General features: G+C 55.3%; 1 long non-coding RNA gene across 3 annotated transcripts in view; it reads right to left on the reverse strand.

Moving 5' to 3' along the window:
- The window catches only part of LOC125326284, a 40,718-nt gene extending 35,819 nt beyond the window's left edge, over window positions 1-4,899 (reverse strand). Inside the window, exons 1-5 of one of the 3 annotated variants that reach the window (XR_007203732.1) lie at window positions 4,543-4,899; window positions 3,716-3,923; window positions 1,499-1,630; window positions 1,320-1,369; window positions 63-224 (exon numbers count right to left, since the gene is read on the reverse strand). This is a non-coding gene — a long non-coding RNA (uncharacterized LOC125326284). Of the gene's footprint in view, window positions 1-62; window positions 754-1,319; window positions 1,370-1,498; window positions 1,631-3,715; window positions 3,924-4,102 lie in introns of those variants that run through there. The other 2 variants (XR_007203731.1, XR_007203733.1) reach the window with 2 other exon arrangements.
- Window positions 4,900-20,154: the final 15,255 nt, after the last annotated feature.

Genomic DNA, 20,154 nt, shown 5'->3' on the forward strand with positions numbered 1-20,154 from the left:
AGCATCCACTTCTGTGCTGGAATCAATACTCATCCAGCTCACGGTCCCCCCGGTGCCAATACCCTGCTGTGCCAAGTGCCTCGCATCTTCAAAATGAAAATCCGAACAGTGAGGTAAACGTAGAGCCCAGAGTCAGGCCGTAGCTTGGACTTCAGGCACCGACCCACCTCGTTGCTGTGCTCCTCTGGTCTCCTCCGTTCACATCAGGTTTACATGCTCTCCCTCTGCAAAAGAATTATTTGTCAAAGTTACCCAGCTTAGCCTTTCCCAAGTTCTCATTCCTCAAAGCAAACTGCCTAGGATCCCACAGTAGTGGGCCTTAGGACAAACTACTATGAAACTGCAAGACACCACTGCACCACTCCCACGTCTCCACTGAACACCACACAGACTGGCCACAGTCACTCCATCCGAGGCGTGGCTCAGGTGGCTGAGCAAAGCAAAAGGCTCCCTGTAAAGTCTCCTTTCTTCTCCACCTACTCCCCCGCCAGGACTACTCTACAGGGCAGAGCAATTCCAGGCTAGACACAAACTCAAACAACACATTATACTACAAGCAGTGTGACATGAGGATGATAAAAAAAGCTCTCGGCAAGAAGAACGATGGCAAGGACAGAGACGATGCCAAAAGAGACAACCGATGGTATGGCATTGGTGGATGAAGGGGGCTCTAAGGAGCAGAAGAAAAGACTGTAACAGTGACCTGTTCTAAGAACTGTCAGTCACAATGATCAAGATGGCTGTGAGAGACAATGCCACGTTTAGAATGCTCCCATATCCTGACAATCTTACAAGCCCCAGGACATTACAGCTCACAGCTGGAAAGGATGGATGGCAGTACAGCCGGGAACAAGGCCTCAAAAGAGATCCGACTCAATGCTTTCAAGATGTGATTCCAAGATGTGGCCAAGCCCACTAGTAAAAGAACAAGTGATATTGGCATCCTACCGAGAAGTACGAAAGTTCAAGAAGCTGGAGATGATGGCCAATGCTTATGATAAGCCCCTTAAGGGTAAAAGGCAGAGAGATCTGATCCAAGGGAAGCCAAAGACACAGAACACACACCGGACAAGACAACACACACTGGAACTGCTCTGCGCTGCACACCCTACAGTTGCAGTCAAAAGTAGGGCTACTCCCTTTAGCTTACCTAAGAAGCCCCTTGGAGAGCGTCCCTTTCCCCTACACTACTTTTTAAATCTCTCCCAGGAATTTCCAACCCACTACCCTGCTATCATCCCATCTCCAGGCCCTGGCCCCCAACTTAGCTTTCAGATGACCAGTGATGTGAATCCACGCTGGATACAAAAGGAGTCCACCTCAGCCATCTCCAAAGGCACTGTGATCACCAGGTTGGCCTCTTAGTCAGCTATGACAAAGAAAACCAAAATCAATGCACCAGTGTAGTGCCATACAAGCCAAATCCCAACAAGTCAGCTACTAACTGGGAGCCTGCTCCCACTCCCACTCATACTCATACTTGCAGTCCTTAACTTACCTATCAGAAGCCTCCATCTCCGATGTCATCTCTGACCCAGGGTAGCTCCCTCTTGCAGCACAATGAATCTGCTGAACAAATTTGAAGTGTCATACTTGACACAATCTGGAATTTCAGCAAGTTGCAATGCTTCTAAGAAAAACAAGGGAAAAAAAAATTACAAAAAGCACCAAGCACCTTATCAACCCTGAACACTCAATCCAAAAATCATGAGCTATGCACTCAACGCTATCTTCTTCACAGTGTCTTCAAAGCTTCTATTGCTTTAGATGCCAAAAATACCTGCTGAAAGAAAGCTGAAAAAAACCTGAAAGACCCCCCTTCATGGAAAGAAGAAGACACCCTTACCCGAAATAATCCCACAGAAGGAATGGGCCTCTTTTACCCAGGGCTGGGGTTAATATACCCCTGGCCGGGCCCGCCTCTCGTTCCCACAATGCCCGGGGAAAAGGGAGGAGGCAATTTTACCATAAGGGATAAAAGCACTGGGAGGAGCTGCAGCTGTTTGGCTGCTCTGACTTAAATTCCAGGTGAGTGAAGGGCTCTGTAGATGCCTTCTGTTTTACTACAGCTGCATCCACTGAAAGGGTAAAAAAACTCCTTGTTTTGGCAGCGTAGACAGATGAGTTGCATGATTCCTTGTTAAGTTCTGTAATTGTTCATTAGTGACTATTGAGTCACAGGACTATGGAGGGTGGAGAAGAATAGTAATAATATACATGATGTAACTCCTGTTGGGGTCTCTAATTAGGGCTGTATTCATTATAAATAAAACTGAAAAAATAATGGGCTCTCTGGCAGCAGGAGGGTTTTGTGAGTGCTGGGCTCGTTCCCTTGTGAGAGATTGGGTGCCAGTACCCAGCTAGAAGTGCCCTGAAGTACAGATTTAAATTCTTAAAATGCTGAAAAAGGGGGAGCTTCCTTCAATTGAACCCCTTAAAATGAGAGACTAGGGAGTGTTTGTCTCTACTTAAATAGATGCCATAGCAATAAATGGGTTCTCTCCTCTGAATCCCCTAAAATACTGGAAAAAGAGGGGGTTTCCTTACTTCAGGTCTCTCCAGTGATGGAAAAAGGGGGATTTCTCCCTCAATTCAAACCCTTATAAAGGAGGGACAACCGGGCTTTCCCCTCAATTTAAACCTTGGGATGATGAAAATGGGGGAGTTATGCTCAATTCCAACCAATAAAATAGCATTGTCAAGGTTTTCCCCTTCTATTTAAACTGGAGAATAATGGAAAATGGGGATTCCCTGTCAAGTGATACCCCTAAGAGCATGGAAAAGGCAGGGTTTCCTTCAAGTGATACCCTTAAAATTGCAGAGGAAGGGGATTCCCCCTTAATTTAAACACAGACAATTATGGAAAAGGAAGTTTTTTCCCTCCGTTTAAATCCCTTTTCTCCTCATAACCCCCCTTTTTTTCTGGGGGCACTGGGGAAGGGCTGCCAAGATGAAAGGGGAAAGTGGAATGTTTCCCTGGGACCCCACATGCTGCCCTGCCTGCTCAGGTGCTGCCCCTTGGCACGAGGGGTTTTCCCTGGCATTTTCTGGGAGCAGTGCTCTGTGCCCAGGTACCTCCGGCTGCTCCCCAGCTCCTGCCGGATGCTCCGACCATTGTCCCTGGAGGGACACTCGGGATGCCCCCATTGCCCCTCTGGATCAGCAGCTCCCTGCACAGCTGTGCCCGGGGAACCCTCTGAGAGCAGCCTCTGGCAGGAGCCGCCCCCTCCTCATCCTGGCCTGTCACACCTGGGGCTGCTGCGCCTTGGAGCAGGGGCTGAGGAGGAGAAAGGTCCTGCTGGTCCTTCCCTGCCCTGCACAGCCCTTTGTGTGCCCCTGAAACACCGGGGTGCCGGGCTTTCCTTGCTGTGGGAGACTGGGTGGTCCTTTGATCCCAGACTCTGCTCTTCCCCGGGCACTGCACATGGACAGGGGGCAGAGATGGGCCCTCAGAGGAGCGGGGGCTGCTCCTCGCTCTCGGGGCGCCGCGGGCGCTGCGCAGCCTTCCCCTTTTACTTCCCAGTTCCTCATTTTGTGCCTCCTTTTCCCTTGGGGATGCGCCCGGGCCGCATTCCAGCGGCCGCCACGGCAACAGCACCTGCGGGCGGCGGGGTGGGCGGGGTTTTATCCACTGAAAACACACATTGTCATTAAAATCTGTTTCTTATCTAATAAACAAAAATCACTTTCCTAGAACTAATTTCCATGCATTCACCTCCTCCTGGAAGTCTTTTGATGGTCCTGCAGATTCATTAAGAGGGGTCTCTGCTGGTCATATTCACTGAATGCTTCAGTATTAAAGGTGACCTTGCCTTGAGCTATTTTCCTGGGCGTGCACTGTTGTGTCTTGTGACAGAACTGCCCAAGAACCACTGCAGGCCTCCAGATCTGTTCCAGCACCGGCTCCAGCCTCATTTCTTGCCCTGTGTGCACACATTTAAATCCTTTAATCTTTTTCACTACTTGGTCTTTCAGCAACATCGAGGAGCTGAAAATGTTTATTCTCTATGTTATTTCTCAATCCCCTGCTGAACAGCCCAACCCTCCCTCCTCCCTCTCCCACCCCACCATTCCCACCACCCTGATCCCCTGCACATCTCACTTCTCTCCACCAAACCCTTCCCGCTGCAGGGAGCTGCTGAGGAGCCGCTTGGTCCATCCCTGGATTCTCCAAGCACTGACTGCCCATCCACTCTGACCACAGCCGGGGCCACATCCCACCGCCTGCCCAGCGTCCATCCATGGCGGTGAGCTCCGTGTCCCCACCTTCTGCCTCACCCACCGAAGGAGATGATCCATGTGAGACAGATGTCACCAACGTGGCCATACACAGTGTGACACTGCTCATCTGTCTCTGTGGGCTGGCCGGGAACGGGGCTCTTCTGCCTCCTCAGATGGAAAGGGCATACTGCCAGCATCTTTAGCCTGGCTGTCACCGACTTCATCTTCCTCCTCTTTGCGGTTCCCTCTGCCCTGCTCTTCCTGCTGGAAGATGTGTCCTGCTCTCCTGTCATGCCCCTGATGTACGTGAGATTCCTTTACCTGGTGTCAGCGTTCTCCTGCTACTGGGTGCTCTTCTGGATGACAGCCATCAGCGCCAAAAAGGACGTGGAAAAGCTCTGCAAGCTCTGCTGCCGCTGTGACCTTCCCAATCCCATGATGTGGGTGCTGTGGGGTGCTCAATGCTTGACCTTCTTCGTTCCCATCATTCTCATTCCCACAGTGGCTTCCCTGTGCCCGTCTCACGAGCAGGAGCACTGCCGGGTGGCTCTCATCTCCATGTTCTCCGTTACCCTGCTCCTCTTTGCTGCACCCGTGGTCATTACCCGCATAAGAATCCACACGTTCCGCTGTGTCCCGGTCTGTCCCGGTGTTTCCCGGTCTGTCCCGCGGGGAGGCCGGGCCTGACCCCCCCACGCCCCCTACGCGCGCGCTCCGCCGGGGTCACGTGGTTCCCCGCGCGTCACGTGATCGCGGCGGGGGCCGCCGGGAAGCGCCAGGCGGGACCGGGCCGGGATCGGGGTCGGAACCGGGCCCAGCGCAGCCCCGGCCAAGCCGCGGCCCTGCCCGAACCCTGCGAACCGCCAGCCCGGCGCCGGCATTTTATTCCCTTTACACTTCTCAGCCTTTCCGGGCCCCTTTTTTACCAGCAGCGCTGCCCCGACGGTCCCGCGGTGCAGCTCTTTTACTGACACGGCGCAGCGGCCACACCTGCTGCAGTACCTTTATTGTACCTCTTTTACCATGCTCAGCATTTTATTCCCTTTACACCGCTCAGCCTTTCCGGGCCCCTTTTTTACCAGCAGCGCTGCCCCGACGGTCCCTCGGTGCAGCTCTTTTAGTGACACGGGGCAGCGGCCACTCCTGCTGCAGTACCTTTACAATATTTCTTAGACCACTGTCAGTATTTTATTCCGCTCACACTTCTCAGCCTTTCCCGTACTGCTCTTTTTAACCAGCAGCGCCGCCCCGATGGTCCCGCGGTGCAGCTCTCTTAGTGACACGGGGCAGGGGCGGAGAGCCCTCTCGGTGCGGCTCCTCTATGGCACTTTACCGTGTTCTATTTTATTTCATTGGCACCTCGCGCGTTGCGCCGGGCGGCTCATTCGGGGACATTCGCCGGCTCCCACAGCGCCCCGCCCGCCGCCGCTCCCCGGGGGCCTCCCCGCTGCTCTCGGGAGATCGCACACCGCAGGCGGCCCAAGCCCCGTCTCGCCGAAGGCACTCACCACCCACCGCCCGCCGCCGCGTTCTCCCGCTCCCTACCGGCACGAAGCGGCGCTGCCGATGCCGGAGCCGATGCGCGGCTGCCACGCCGCTTTCCCCGCGCCTCAGGGCCGGCGCCTTCGGCCGCACAGGGCGGCGTCCCCGCACCCGGGCCAGCCCGCGGAGCTCCTGCCGCCGCCGCCGCCGTCCCCCGACTGAGGGGCCGCGACGCCGGCGCCCCCTTTTATACTCCGCACCTCCTTTTCCCGCCACTGCCCGGTGGGCTCCCCCTGCCTCAAAACCGCCCAGAAGCGCCCGAGGCGGGAACGGCGCAGTCCCGCCGGTGCCTCGGAGAAGCTCTTTTAGTGACAAGGGGCAGCGGCCACCCCTCCTGCTGCAGTACCTTTATTGTACCTCTTTTACCGTGCTCAGCATTTTATTCCCTTTAAACCTCTCAGCCTTTCCCGTGCTGCTCTTTTGAACCAGCAGCGCTGCCCCAACGGTCCCTCGGTGCAGCTCATTTAGTTACACGGGGCAGAGGCCACCCCTCCTGCAGTACCTTTATTGTACCTCTTTTACCATGCTCAGCATTTTATTCCCTTTATACCTCTCAACCTTGCCGGGCCCCTTTTTAACCAGCAGCGCTGCCCCGACGGTCCCGCGGTGCAGCTCTTTTACTGACACGGGGCAGTGGCCACACCTGCTGCTGCAGAACCTTTATTGTACCTCTTTTACCATGCTCAGCATTTTATTCCCTTTACACCTCTCAGCCTTGCCGGGCCCCTTTTTTACCAGCAGCGCTGCCCCGACGGTCCCTCGGTGCAGCTCTTTTAGTGATGCGGGGCAGCGGCTACTCCTTCTGCAGTACCTTTACAATATTTCTTAGACCATTGTCAATACTTTATTCGGCTCACACTTCCTCTTGTGAATATTTTATTCCGCTCACACTTCCCAGCCTTTCCGTGCTGCTCTTTTTAACCAGCAGCGCTGCCCCGACGGTCCCGCGGTGCAGCTCTTTCAGTGACGCAGCGCAGCGGCCACACCTGCTGCAGTACCTTTATTGTACCTCTTTTACCATGCTCAGCATTTTATTCCCTTTATACCTCTCAGCCTTTCCCGTGCTACTCTTTTTTACTAGCAGCGCTGCCCCAACGGTCCCTCGGTGCAGCCCTTTTAGTGACACGGGGCAGCGGCCACTCCTGCTGCAGTACCTTTACAATATTTCTTAGACCACTGTCAATATTTTATTCCGCTCACACTTCCCAGCCTTTCCCGTGCTGCTCTTTTGAACCAGAAGCGCCGCCCCGACGGTCCCGGGGTGCAGCTCTTTTAGTGACGCAGCGCAGCGGCCACACCTGCTGCTGCAGTACCTTTATTGTACCTCTTTTACCATGCTCAGCATTTTATTCCCTTTACACCTCCCAGCCTTTCCCGTGCTACTCGTTTTAAGCAGCAGCGCTGCCCCGACGGTCCCTCGGTGCAGCTCTTTTACTGCCGCAGCGCAGCGGCCACACCTGCTGCTGCAGTACCTTTATTGTACCTCTTTTACCATGCTCAGCATTTTATTCCCTTTACACCTCTCAACCTTTCCGGGCCCCTTTTTAACTAGCAGCGCTGCCCCGACGGTCCCTCGGTGCAGCTCTTTTAGTGACACGAGGCAGCGGCCACTCCTGCTGCAGTACCTTTACAATATTTCTTAGACCACTGTCAATATTTTATTCCGCTCACATTTCCCAGCCTTTCCCGTACTGCTCTTTTTTACCAGCAGCACTGCCCCGACGGTCCCTCGGTGCAGCGCTTTCAGTGACGCAGCGCAGCGGCCACACCTGCTGCAGTACCTTTATTGTACCTCTTTTACCATGCTCAGCATTTTATTCCCTTTATACCTCTCAACCTTGCCGGGCCCCTTTTTAACCAGCAGCGCTGCCCCGACGGTCCCTCGGTGCAGCTCTTTTAGTGACACGGGGCAGCGGCCACACCTGCTGCAGTACCTTTATTGTACCTCTTTTACCATGCTCAGCATTTTATTCCCTTTACACCTCTCAGCCTTTCCGGGCCCCTTTTTTACCAGCAGCGCTGCCCCGACGGTCGCGGGGTGCAGTTCTTTCAGTGACGCAGCGCAGCGGCCACACCTTCTGCAGTACCTTTATTGTACCTCTTTTACCATGCTCAGCATTTTATTCCCTTTATACCTCTCAACCTTGCCGGGCCCCTTTTTAACTAGCACCGCTGCCCCGACGGTCCCTCGGTGCAGCTCTTTTAGTGACACGGGGCAGCGGCCACACCTGCTGCAGTACCTTTATTGTACCTCTTTTACCATGCTCAGCATTTTATTCCCTTTACACCTCCCAGCCTTTCCCGTGCTACTCGTTTTAAGCAGCAGCGCTGCCCCGACGGTCCCTCGGTGCAGCACTTTTAGTGACACGGGGCAGCGGCCACACCTGCTGCAGTACCTTTATTGTACCTCTTTTACCATGCTCAGCATTTTATTCCCTTTACACTTCTCAGCCTTTCCCGTGCTGCTCTTTTTAACCAGCAGCGCTGCCCCGACGGTCCCTCGGTGCAGCTCTTTTAGTGACACGGGGCAGCGGCCACTCCTGCTGCTGCAGTACCTTTACAATATTTCTTAGACCATTGTCAATATTTTATTCGGCTTACACTTCCTCTTGTCAATATTTTATTCCGCTCACACTTCCCAGCCTTTCCCGTACTGCTCTTTTTAAGCAGCAGCGCTGCCCCGACGGTCCCGCGGTGCAGCTCTTTTACTGACACGGGGCAGCGGCTACACCTGCTGCAGTACCTTTATTGTACCTCTTTTACCATGCTCAGCATTTTATTTCCTTTATACCTCTCAGCCTTTCCGTGCTACTCTTTTTTACCAGCAGCGCTGCCCCGACGTTCCCGCGGTGCAGCTCTTTTACTGACACGGCTCAGCGGCCACTCCTGCTGCAGTACCTTTACAATATTTCTTAGACCACTGTCAATATTTTATTCGGCTCACACTTCCCAGCCTTTCCCGTGCTGCTCTTTTGAACCAGCAGCGCTGCCCCGACGGTCCCGCGGTGCAGCTCTTTTACTGACACGGGGCAGCGGCCACATCTGCTGCAGTACCTTTATTGTACCTCTTTTACCATGCTCAGCATTTTATTCCCTTTACACCTCTCAGCCTTGCCGGGCCCCTTTTTAACCAGCAGCGCTGCCCCGACGGTCCCTCGGTGCAGCTCTTTTAGTGACACGGGGCAGCGGCCACTCCTGCTGCAGTACCTTTACAATATTTCTTAGACCACTGTCAGTATTTTATTCCGCTCACATTTCCCAGCCTTTCCCGTACTGCTCTTTTTAACCAGCAGCGTCGCCCCGACGGTCCCTCGGTGCAGCTCTCTTAGTGACACGGGGCAGGGGCGGAGAGCCCTCTCGGTGCGGCTCCTCTATGGCACTTTACCGTGTTCTATTTTATCTCATTGGCACCTCGCGCGTTGCGCCGGGCGGCTCATTCGGGGACATGCGCCGGCTCCCACAGCGCCCCGCCCGCCGCCGCTCCCCGGGGGCCTCCCCGCTGCTCTCGGGAGATCGCACACCGCAGGCGGCCCAAGCCCCGTCTCGCCGACGGCACTCACCACCCACCGCCCGCCGCCGCATTCTCCCGCTCCCTACCGGCACGAAGCGGCGCTGCCGATGCCGGAGCCGATGCGCGGCTGCCACGCCGCTTTCCCCGCGCCTCAGGGCCGGCGCCTTCGGCCGCACAGGGCGGCGTCCCCGCACCCGGGCCAGCCCGCGGAGCTCCTGCCGCCGCCGCCGCCGCCCCCCGACTGAAGGGCCGCGACGCCGGCGCCCCCTTTTATACGCCGCACCCCTTTTCCCGCCACTGCCGCGGTGGGCTCCCCCTGCCTCAAAACCGCCCAGAAGCGCCCGAGGCGGGAACGGCGCAGTCCCGCCGGTGCCTCGGAGAAGCTCTTTTAGTGACAAGGGGCAGCGGCCACCCCTCCTGCTGCAGTACCTTTATTGTACCTCTTTTACCGTGCTCAGCATTTTATTCCCTTTACACCGCTCAGCCTTTCCCGTGCTGCTCTTTTGAACCAGCAGCGCTGCCCCGACGGTCCCTCGGTGCAGCTCTTTTAGTGACACGGGGCAGCGGCCACACCTGCTGCAGTACCTTTATTGTACCTCTTTTACCATGCTCAGCATTTTATTCCCTTTACACCTCTCAGCCTTTCCGGGCCCCTTTTTTACCAGCAGCGCTGCCCCGACGGTCGCGGGGTGCAGTTCTTTCAGTGACGCAGCGCAGCGGCCACACCTTCTGCAGTACCTTTATTGTACCTCTTTTACCATGCTCAGCATTTTATTCCCTTTATACCTCTCAACCTTGCCGGGCCCCTTTTTAACTAGCAGCGCTGCCCCGACGGTCCCTCGGTGCAGCTCTTTTAGTGACACGGGGCAGCGGCCACACCTGCTGCAGTACCTTTATTGTACCTCTTTTACCATGCTCAGCATTTTATTCCCTTTACACCTCCCAGCCTTTCCCGTGCTACTCGTTTTAAGCAGCAGCGCTGCCCCGACGGTCCCTCGGTGCAGCACTTTTAGTGACACGGGGCAGCGGCCACACCTGCTGCAGTACCTTTATTGTACCTCTTTTACCATGCTCAGCATTTTATTCCCTTTACACTTCTCAGCCTTTCCCGTGCTGCTCTTTTTAACCAGCAGCGCTGCCCCGACGGTCCCGCGGTGCAGCTCTTTTACTGACACGGGGCAGCGGCTACACCTGCTGCAGTACCTTTATTGTACCTCTTTTACCATGCTCAGCATTTTATTCCCTTTATACCTCTCAGCCTTTCCGTGCTACTCTTTTTTACCAGCAGCGCTGCCCCGACGTTCCCGCGGTGCAGCTCTTTTACTGACACGGCTCAGCGGCCGCTCCTGCTGCAGTACCTTTACAATATTTCTTAGACCACTGTCAATATTTTATTCGGCTCACACTTCCCAGCCTTTCCCGTGCTGCTCTTTTGAACCAGCAGCGCTGCCCCGACGGTCCCGGGGTGCAGCTCTTTCAGTGACGCAGCGCAGCGGCCACACCTGCTGCTGCAGTACCTTTATTGTACCTCTTTTACCATGCTCAGCATTTTATTCCCTTTATACCTCTCAACCTTGCCGGGCCCCTTTTTAACCAGCAGCGCTGCCCCGACGGTCCCTCGGTGCAGCTCTTTTAGTGACACGGGGCAGCGGCCACTCCTGCTGCAGTACCTTTACAATATTTCTTAGACCATTGTCAATACCTTATTCGGCTCACACTTCCTCTTGTCAATATTTTATTCCGCTCACACTTCCCAGCCTTTCCGTGCTGCTCTTTGTAAGCAGCAGCGCTGCCCCGACGGTCCCGCCGCTGCAGCTCTTTTAGTGACACGGGGCAGCGGCCACTCCTGCTGCAGTACCTTTACAATATTTCTTAGACCACTGTCAATATTTTATTCCGCTCACATTTCCCAGCCTTTCCCGTACTGCTCTTTTAAACCAGCAGCACTGCCCCGACGGTCCCTCGGTGCAGCTCTTTCAGTGACGCAGCGCAGCGGCCACACCTGCTGCAGTACCTTTATTGTACCTCTTTTACCATGCTCAGCATTTTATTCCCTTTACACCTCTCAGCCTTTCCGGGCCCCTTTTTTACCAGCAGCGCTGCCCCGACGGTCGCGGGGTGCAGCTCTTTCAGTGACGCAGCGCAGCGGCCACACCTTCTGCAGTACCTTTATTGTACCTCTTTTACCATGCTCAGCATTTTATTCCCTTTATACCTCTCAACCTTTCCGGGCCCCTTTTTAACTAGCAGCGCTGCCCCGATGGTCCCGGGGTGCAGCACTTTTAGTGACACGGGGCAGCGGCCACACCTGCTGCAGTACCTTTATTGTACCTCTTTTACCATGCTCAGCATTTTATTCCCTTTACACCTCTCAGCCTTTCCGGGCCCCTTTTTAACCCGCAGCGCCGCCCCAACGGTCCCTCGGTGCAGCTCTTTTAGTGACACGGGGCAGCGGCCACTCCTGCTGCTGCAGTACCTTTACAATATTTCTTAGACCATTGTCAATATTTTATTCGGCTTACACTTCCTCTTGTCAATATTTTATTCCGCTCACACTTCCCAGCCTTTCCCGTGCTGCTCTTTTGAACCAGCAGCGCTGCCCCGACGGTCCCTCGGTGCAGCTCTTTCAGTGACGCAGCGCAGCGGCCACACCTGCTGCAGTACCTTTATTGTACCTCTTTTACCATGCTCAGCATTTTATTCCCTTTACACCTCTCAGCCTTGCCGGGCCCCTTTTTAACCAGCAGCGCTGCCCCGACGGTCCCTCGGTGCAGCTCTTTTAGTGACACGGGGCAGCGGCCACTCCTGCTGCAGTACCTTTACAATATTTCTTAGACCACTGTCAGTATTTTATTCCGCTCACATTTCCCAGCCTTTCCCGTACTGCTCTTTTTAACCAGCAGCGCTGCCCCGACGGTCCCGCGGTGCAGCTCTCTTAGTGACACGGGGCAGGGGCGGAGAGCCCTCTCGGTGCGGCTCCTCTATGGCACTTTACCGTGTTCTATTTTATCTCATTGGCACCTCGCGCGTTGCGCCGGGCGGCTCATTCGGGGACATGCGCCGGCTCCCACAGCGCCCCGCCCGCCGCCGCTCCCCGGGGGCCTCCCCGCTGCTCTCGGGAGATCGCACACCGCAGGCGGCCCAAGCCCCGTCTCGCCGAAGGCACTCACCACCCACCGCCCGCCGCCGCGTTCTCCCGCTCCCTACCGGCACGAAGCGGCGCTGCCGATGCCGGAGCCGATGCGCGGCTGCCACGCCGCTTTCCCCGCGCCTCAGGGCCGGCGCCTTCGGCCGCACAGGGCGGCGTCCCCGCACCCGGGCCAGCCCGCGGAGCTCCTGCCGCCGCCGCCGCCGCCCCCCGACTGAGGGGCCGCGACGCCGGCGCCCCCTTTTATACTCCGCACCCCTTTTCCCGCCACTGCCGCGGTGGGCTCCCCCTGCCTCAAAACCGCCCAGAAGCGCCCGAGGCGGGAACGGCGCAGTCCCGCCGGTGCCTCGGAGAAGCTCTTTTAGTGACAAGGGGCAGCGGCCACCCCTCCTGCTGCAGTACCTTTATTGTACCTCTTTTACCGTGCTCAGCATTTTATTCCCTTTACACCGCTCAGCCTTTCCCGTGCTGCTCTTTTGAACCAGCAGCGCTGCCCCGACGGTCCCTCGGTGCAGCTCTTTTAGTGACACGGGGCAGCGGCCACACCTGCTGCAGTACCTTTATTGTACCTCTTTTACCATGCTCAGCATTTTATTCCCTTTACACCTCCCAGCCTTTCCCGTGCTACTCGTTTTAAGCAGCAGCGCTGCCCCGACGGCCCCTCGGTGCAGCTCTTTTACTGCCGCAGCGCAGCGGCCACACCTGCTGCTGCAGTACCTTTATTGTACCTCTTTTACCATGCTCAGCATTTTATTCCCTTTACACCTCTCAACCTTTCCGGGCCCCTTTTTAACTAGCAGCGCTGCCCCGACGGTCCCTCGGTGCAGCTCTTTTAGTGACACGGGGCAGCGGCCACTCCTGCTGCAGTACCTTTACAATATTTCTTAGACCACTGTCAATATTTTATTCCGCTCACATTTCCCAGCCTTTCCCGTACTGCTCTTTTTTACCAGCAGCGCTGCCCCGACGGTCCCTCGGTGCAGCTCTTTTAGTGATGCGGGGCAGCGGCTACTCCTTCTGCAGTACCTTTACAATATTTCTTAGACCATTGTCAATACTTTATTCGGCTCACACTTCCTCTTGTCAATATTTTATTCCGCTCACACTTCCCAGCCTTTCCGTGCTGCTCTTTTTAAGCAGCAGCGCTGCCCCGACGGTCCCTCGGTGCAGCTCTTTCAGTGACGCAGCGCAGCGGCCACACCTGCTGCAGTACCTTTATTGTACCTCTTTTACCATGCTCAGCATTTTATTCCCTTTATACCTCTCAGCCTTTCCCGTGCTACTCTTTTTTACTAGCAGCGCTGCCCCGACGGTCCCGCGGTGCAGCTCTTTTACTGACACGGGGCAGCGGCCACTCCTGCTGCAGTACCTTTACAATATTTCTTAGACCATTGTCAATACCTTATTCGGCTCACACTTCCTCTTGTCAATATTTTATTCCGCTCACACTTCCCAGCCTTTCCGTGCTGCTCTTTGTAAGCAGCAGCGCTGCCCCGACGGTCCCGCCGCTGCAGCTCTTTTAGTGACACGGGGCAGCGGCCACTCCTGCTGCAGTACCTTTACAATATTTCTTAGACCACTGTCAATATTTTATTCCGCTCACATTTCCCAGCCTTTCCCGTACTGCTCTTTTAAACCAGCAGCACTGCCCCGACGGTCCCTCGGTGCAGCGCTTTCAGTGACGCAGCGCAGCGGCCACACCTGCTGCAGTACCTTTATTGTACCTCTTTTACCATGCTCAGCATTTTATTCCCTTTATACCTCTCAACCTTGCCGGGCCCCTTTTGAACCAGCAGCGCTGCCCCGACGGTCCCTCGGTGCAGCTCTTTTACTGACACGGGGCAGCGGCCACACCTGCTGCAGTACCTTTATTGTACCTCTTTTACCATGCTCAGCATTTTATTCCCTTTACACCTCTCAGCCTTTCCGGGCCCCTTTTTTACCAGCAGCGCTGCCCCGACGGTCGCGGGGTGCAGTTCTTTCAGTGACGCAGCGCAGCGGCCACACCTTCTGCAGTACCTTTATTGTACCTCTTTTACCATGCTCAGCATTTTATTCCCTTTATACCTCTCAACCTTGCCGGGCCCCTTTTTAACTAGCACCGCTGCCCCGACGGTCCCTCGGTGCAGCTCTTTTAGTGACACGGGGCAGCGGCCACACCTGCTGCAGTACCTTTATTGTACCTCTTTTACCATGCTCAGCATTTTATTCCCTTTACACTTCTCAGCCTTTCCCGTGCTGCTCTTTTTAACCAGCAGCGCTGCCCCGACGGTCCCTCGGTGCAGCTCTTTTAGTGACACGGGGCAGCGGCCACTCCTGCTGCTGCAGTACCTTTACAATATTTCTTAGACCATTGTCAATATTTTATTCGGCTTACACTTCCTCTTGTCAATATTTTATTCCGCTCACACTTCCCAGCCTTTCCCGTACTGCTCTTTTTAAGCAGCAGCGCTGCCCCGACGGTCCCGCGGTGCAGCTCTTTTACTGACACGGGGCAGCGGCTACACCTGCTGCAGTACCTTTATTGTACCTCTTTTACCATGCTCAGCATTTTATTCCCTTTATACCTCTCAGCCTTTCCGTGCTACTCTTTTTTACCAGCAGCGCTGCCCCGACGTTCCCGCGGTGCAGCTCTTTTACTGACACGGGGCAGCGGCCACTCCTGCCGCAGTACCTTTACAATATTTCTTAGACCACTGTCAATATTTTAGTCGGCTCACACTTCCCAGCCTTTCCCGTACTGCTCTTTTGAACCAGCAGCGCTGCCCCGACGGTCCCTCGGTGCAGCTCTTTTAGTGACACGGGGCAACGACCACTCCTGCTGCAGTACCTTTACAATATTTCTTAGACCACTCTCAATATTTTATTCCGCTCACACTTCCCAGCCTTTCCCGTGCTGCTCTTTTGAACCAGCAGCGCTGCTCCAACGGTCCCGCGGTGCAGCTCTTTTAGTGACACGGGGCAGCGGCCACCCCTCCTGCAGTACCTTTATTGTACCTCTTTTACCATGCTCAGCATTTTATTCCCTTTACACTTCTCAGCCTTTCCCGTGCTGCTCTTTTTAACCACCAGCGCTGCCCCGACGGTCCCGCGGTGCAGCTCTTTTAGTGACACGGGGCAGCGACCACTCCTGCTGCAGTACCTTTATAATATTTCTTAGACCATTGTCAATATTTTATTCCGCTCACACTTCCCAGCCTTTCCGTGCTGCACTTTTTAACCAGCAGCGCTGCCCCGAAGGTCCCTCGGTGCAGCTCGTTTACTGACGCGGGGCAGCGGCCACTCCTGCCGCAGTACCTTTACAATATTTCTTAGACCATTGTCAATATTTTATTCTGCTCACACTTCCCAGCCTTTCCCGTGCTGCTCTTTTGAACCTGCAGCGCTGCCCCGACGGTCCCGGGGTGCAGCTCTTTTACTGACACGGGGCAGCGGCCACTCTTGCTGCAGTACCTTTACAATATTGCTTAGACCATTCTCAATATTTTATTCAGCTCACACTTCCCAGCCTTTCCCGTGCTGCTCTTTTGAACCAGCAGCGCTGCCCCGACGGTCCCGCGGTGCAGCTCTTTTAGTGACACGGGGCACCGACCACTCCTGCTGCAGTACCTTTACAATATTTCTTAGACCACTCTCAATATTTTATTCCGCTCACACTTCCCAGCCTTTCCCGTGCTGCTCTTTTGAACCAGCAGCGCCGCCCCGAAGGTCCCGCGGTGCAGCTCTTTTACTGACACGGGGCAGCGGCCACCCCTCCTGCAGTACCTTTATTGTACCTCTTTTACCATGCTCAATATTTTATTCCCTTTACACCTCTCAGCCTTTCCCGTGCTGCTCTTTTTTCCAAGCAGTGCTGCCCCGACGGTCCCTCGGTGCAGCTCTTTTAGTGACACGGGGCAGCGACCACTCCTGCTGCAGTACCTTTACAAAATTTCTTAGACCATTCTCAATATTTTATTCTGCTCACATTTCGCAGCCCTTCCCGTGCTGCTCTTTTTAACCAGTAGCGCTGCCCCAATGGTCCCTCGGTGCAGCTCTTTTAGTGACGCGGGGCAGCGACCACTCCTGCTGCAGTACCTTTACAATATTTCTTAGACCACTGTCAATATTTTATTCCGCTCACACTTCCCAGCCTTTCCCGTGCTGCTCTTTTGAACCAGCAGCGCTGCCCCAACGGTCCCTCGGTGCAGCTCTTTTAGTGACACGGGGCAGCGGCCACACCTGCTGCAGTACCTTTATTGTACCTCTTTTACCATGCTCAGCATTTTATTCCCTTTACACTTCCCAGCCTTTCCCGTGCTGCTCTTTTGAACCAGCAGCGCTGCCCCGACGGTCCCTCGGTGCAGCTCTTTTAGTGATACGGGGCAGCGGCCACTCCTGCAGCAGTACCTTTACAATATTTCTTAGACCATTGTCAATATTTTATCCAGCTCACACATCCTCTTGTCAATATTTTATTCCGCTCACACTTCCCAGCCTTTCCCGTGCTGCTCTTTTGAACCAAAAGCGCCGCCCCGAAGGTCCCGCGGTGCAGCTCTTTTACTGACACGGGGCAGCAGCCACCCCTCCTGCAGTACCTTTATTGTACCTCTTTTACCATGCTCAATATTTTATTCCCTTTACACCTCTCAGCCTTTCCCGTGCTGCTCTTTTTTCCAAGCAGCGCTGCCCCGACGGTCCCGCGGTGCAGCTCTTTTAGTGACACGGGGCAGCGACCACTCTTGCTGCAGTACCTTTACAATATTTCTTAGACCATTCTCAATATTTTAGTCGGCTCACATTTCCCAGCCTTTCCCTTTCTGCTCTTTTGAACCAGCAGCGCTGCCCCGACGGTCCCTCGGTGCAGCTCTTTGAGTGACGCGGGGCAGCGACCACTCCTGCTGCAGTACCTTTACAATATTTCTTAGACCACTCTCAATATTTTATTCCGCTCACACTTCCCAGCCTTTCCCGTGCTGCTCTTTTGAACCAGCAGCGCTGCCCCAACGGTCCCTCGGTGCAGCTCTTTTACTGACACGGGGCAGCAGCCACCCCTCCTGCAGTACCTTTATTGTACCTCTTTTACCATGCTCAGCATTTTATTCCCTTTACACTTCTCAGCCTTTCCCGTGCTGCTCTTTTGAACCAGCAGCGCTGCCCCGACGGTCCCGCGGTGCAGCTCTCTTAGTGACATGGGGCAGGGGCGGAGAGCCCTCTAGGTGCGGCTCCTCTATGGCACTTTACCGTGTTCTATTTTATCTCATTGGCACCTCGCGCGTTGCGCCGGGCGGCTCATTCGGGGACATTCGCCGGCTCCCACAGCGTCCCGCCCGCCGCCGCTCCCCGGGGGCCTCCCCGCTGCTCTCGGGAGATCGCATACCGCAGGCGGCCCAAGCCCCGTCTCGCCGACGGCACTCACCACCCACCGCCCGCCGCCGCATTCTCCCGCTCCCTACCGGCACGAAGCGGCGCTGCCGATGCCGGAGCCGATGCGCGGCTGCCACGCCGCTTTCCCCGCGCCTCAGGGCCGGCGCCTTCGGCCGCACAGGGCGGCGTCCCCGCACCCGGGCCAGCCCGCGGAGCTCCTGCTGCTGCTGCTGCTGCTGCCGCCGCCGCCGCCGCCGCCGCTCCCCGACTGAGGGGCCGCGACGCCGGCGCCCCCTTTTATACTCCGCACCCCCCTTTTCCCGCCACTGCCGCGGTGGGCTCCCCCTGCCTCAAAACCGCCCAGAAGCGCCCGAGGCGGGAACGGCGCAGCCCTGCCGGTGCCTCGGAGAAGCTCTTTTAGTGACACGGGGCAGCGGCCACCCCTCCTGCTGCAGTACCTTTATTGTACCTCTTTTACCGTGCTCAGCATTTTATTCCCTTTACACCGCTCAGCCTTTCCTGTGCTGCTCTTTTTTACCAGCAGCGCTGCCCCGACGGTCCCTCGGTGCAGCTCTTTTAGTGACACGGGGCAGCGGCCACTCCTGCTGCAGTACTTTTAAAGCATTTTCGACCTTTTTGGCAATTTTATTCCCTTCACAGATGCGACCTTTGCCGTGACACCTTTGAAGCAGCACCCGTGCCCCAGCTGCGCCTCGGTGCAGCTCATTTTATCCTGAGGAAGCGGCTACTCCTGCTGCGGTGCTGCTACTATTTCTCAGACCTTTCTCTATATTTTATTTCCCTCACACCTCCAGTCCTTTTCCGTGCTGCACGTTTACCATCAACACCACCCCAAAGGTGCCTCGGTGCAGCTCTTTTAGTGACACGGGGCCGCGGCTACTCCTGCTGCAGTACCGTTTGAATATTTCTTAGACCATTGTCAATATTTTATTCCGCTCACACTTCCCAGCCTTTCCCGTGCTGCTCTTTTTAACCTGCAGCGCTGCCCCGACGGTCCCGCGGTGCAGCTCTTTTACTGACACGGGGCAGCGGCCACTCCTGCTGCAGTACCTTTACAATATTTCTTAGACCACTCTCAATATTTTATTCCGCTCACATTTCGCAACCTTTCCCTTTCTGCTCCTTTTAACCAGCGGCGCTACCCCAACGGTCCCGCGGTGCAGCTCTTTTACTGACACGGGGCAGCGGCCACCCCTCCTGCAGTACCTTTATTATACCTCTTTTACCATGCTCAATATTTTATTCCCTTTACACTTCTCAGCCTTTCCCGTGCTGCTCCTTTTTACCAGCAGCGCTGCCCCGACGGTCCCGCGGCGCAGCTCTCTTACTGATGCGGGGCAGCGGCCACCCCTCCTGCTGCAGTGCCTTTATTGTACCTCTTTTACCATGCTAAGCATTTTGTTCCCTTTACACCTCTCAGCCTTTCCGGGCCCCTTTTTTCCAAGCAGCGCTGCCCCGACGGTCCCTCGGTGCAGCTCTTTTAGTGACACGGGGCAGCGACCACTCCTGCTGCAGTACCTTTACAATATTTCTTAGACCACTGTCAATATTTTATTCCGCTCACATTTCGCAGCCTTTCCCTTTCTGCTCCTTTTAACCAGCGGCGCTGCCCCAACGGTCCCGCGGTGCAGCTCTTTTAGTGACACGGGGCAGCGGCCACCCCTCCTGCAGTACCTTTATTGTACCTCTTTTACCATGCTCAATATTTTATTCCCTTTACACCTCTCAGCCTTTCCCGTGCTGCTCTTTTTTCCAAGCAGCGCTGCCCCGAAGGTCCCGCGGTGCAGCTCTTTTAGTGACACGGGGCAGCGACCACTCCTGCTGCAGTACCTTTACAATATTTCTTAGACCACTCTCAATATTTTATTCCGCTCACACTTCCCAGCCTTTCCCGTGCTGCTCTTTTGAACCAGCAGCGCTGCCCCAACGGTCCCGCGGTGCAGCTCTTTTACTGACACGGGGCAGCGGCCACCCCTCCTGCAGTACCTTTATTGTACCTCTTTTACCATGCTAAGCATTTTATTCCCTTTACACCTCTCAGCCTTTCCCGTGCTGCTCTTTTTTCCAAGCAGCGCTGCCCCGACGGTCCCTCGGTGCAGCTCTTTCAGTGACACGGGGCAGCGACCACTCCTGCTGCAGTACCTTTTGAATATTTCTTAGACCATTGTCAATATTTTATTCCGCTCACACTTCCTAGCCTTTCCCTTTCTGCTCTTTTTAACCAGCAGCGCTGCCCCGAAGGTCCTGCGATGCAGCTCTTTTAGTGACACGGGGCAGCGGCCACTCCTGCAGCAATACATTTACAATATTTCTTAGACCATTGTCAATATTTTATTCAGCTCACACATCCTCTTGTCAATATTTT

This window comes from Corvus hawaiiensis, chromosome 5 (assembly GCF_020740725.1).
Source record: "Corvus hawaiiensis isolate bCorHaw1 chromosome 5, bCorHaw1.pri.cur, whole genome shotgun sequence".
NCBI classification, from domain to species: Eukaryota; Metazoa; Chordata; class Aves; order Passeriformes; family Corvidae; genus Corvus; species Corvus hawaiiensis.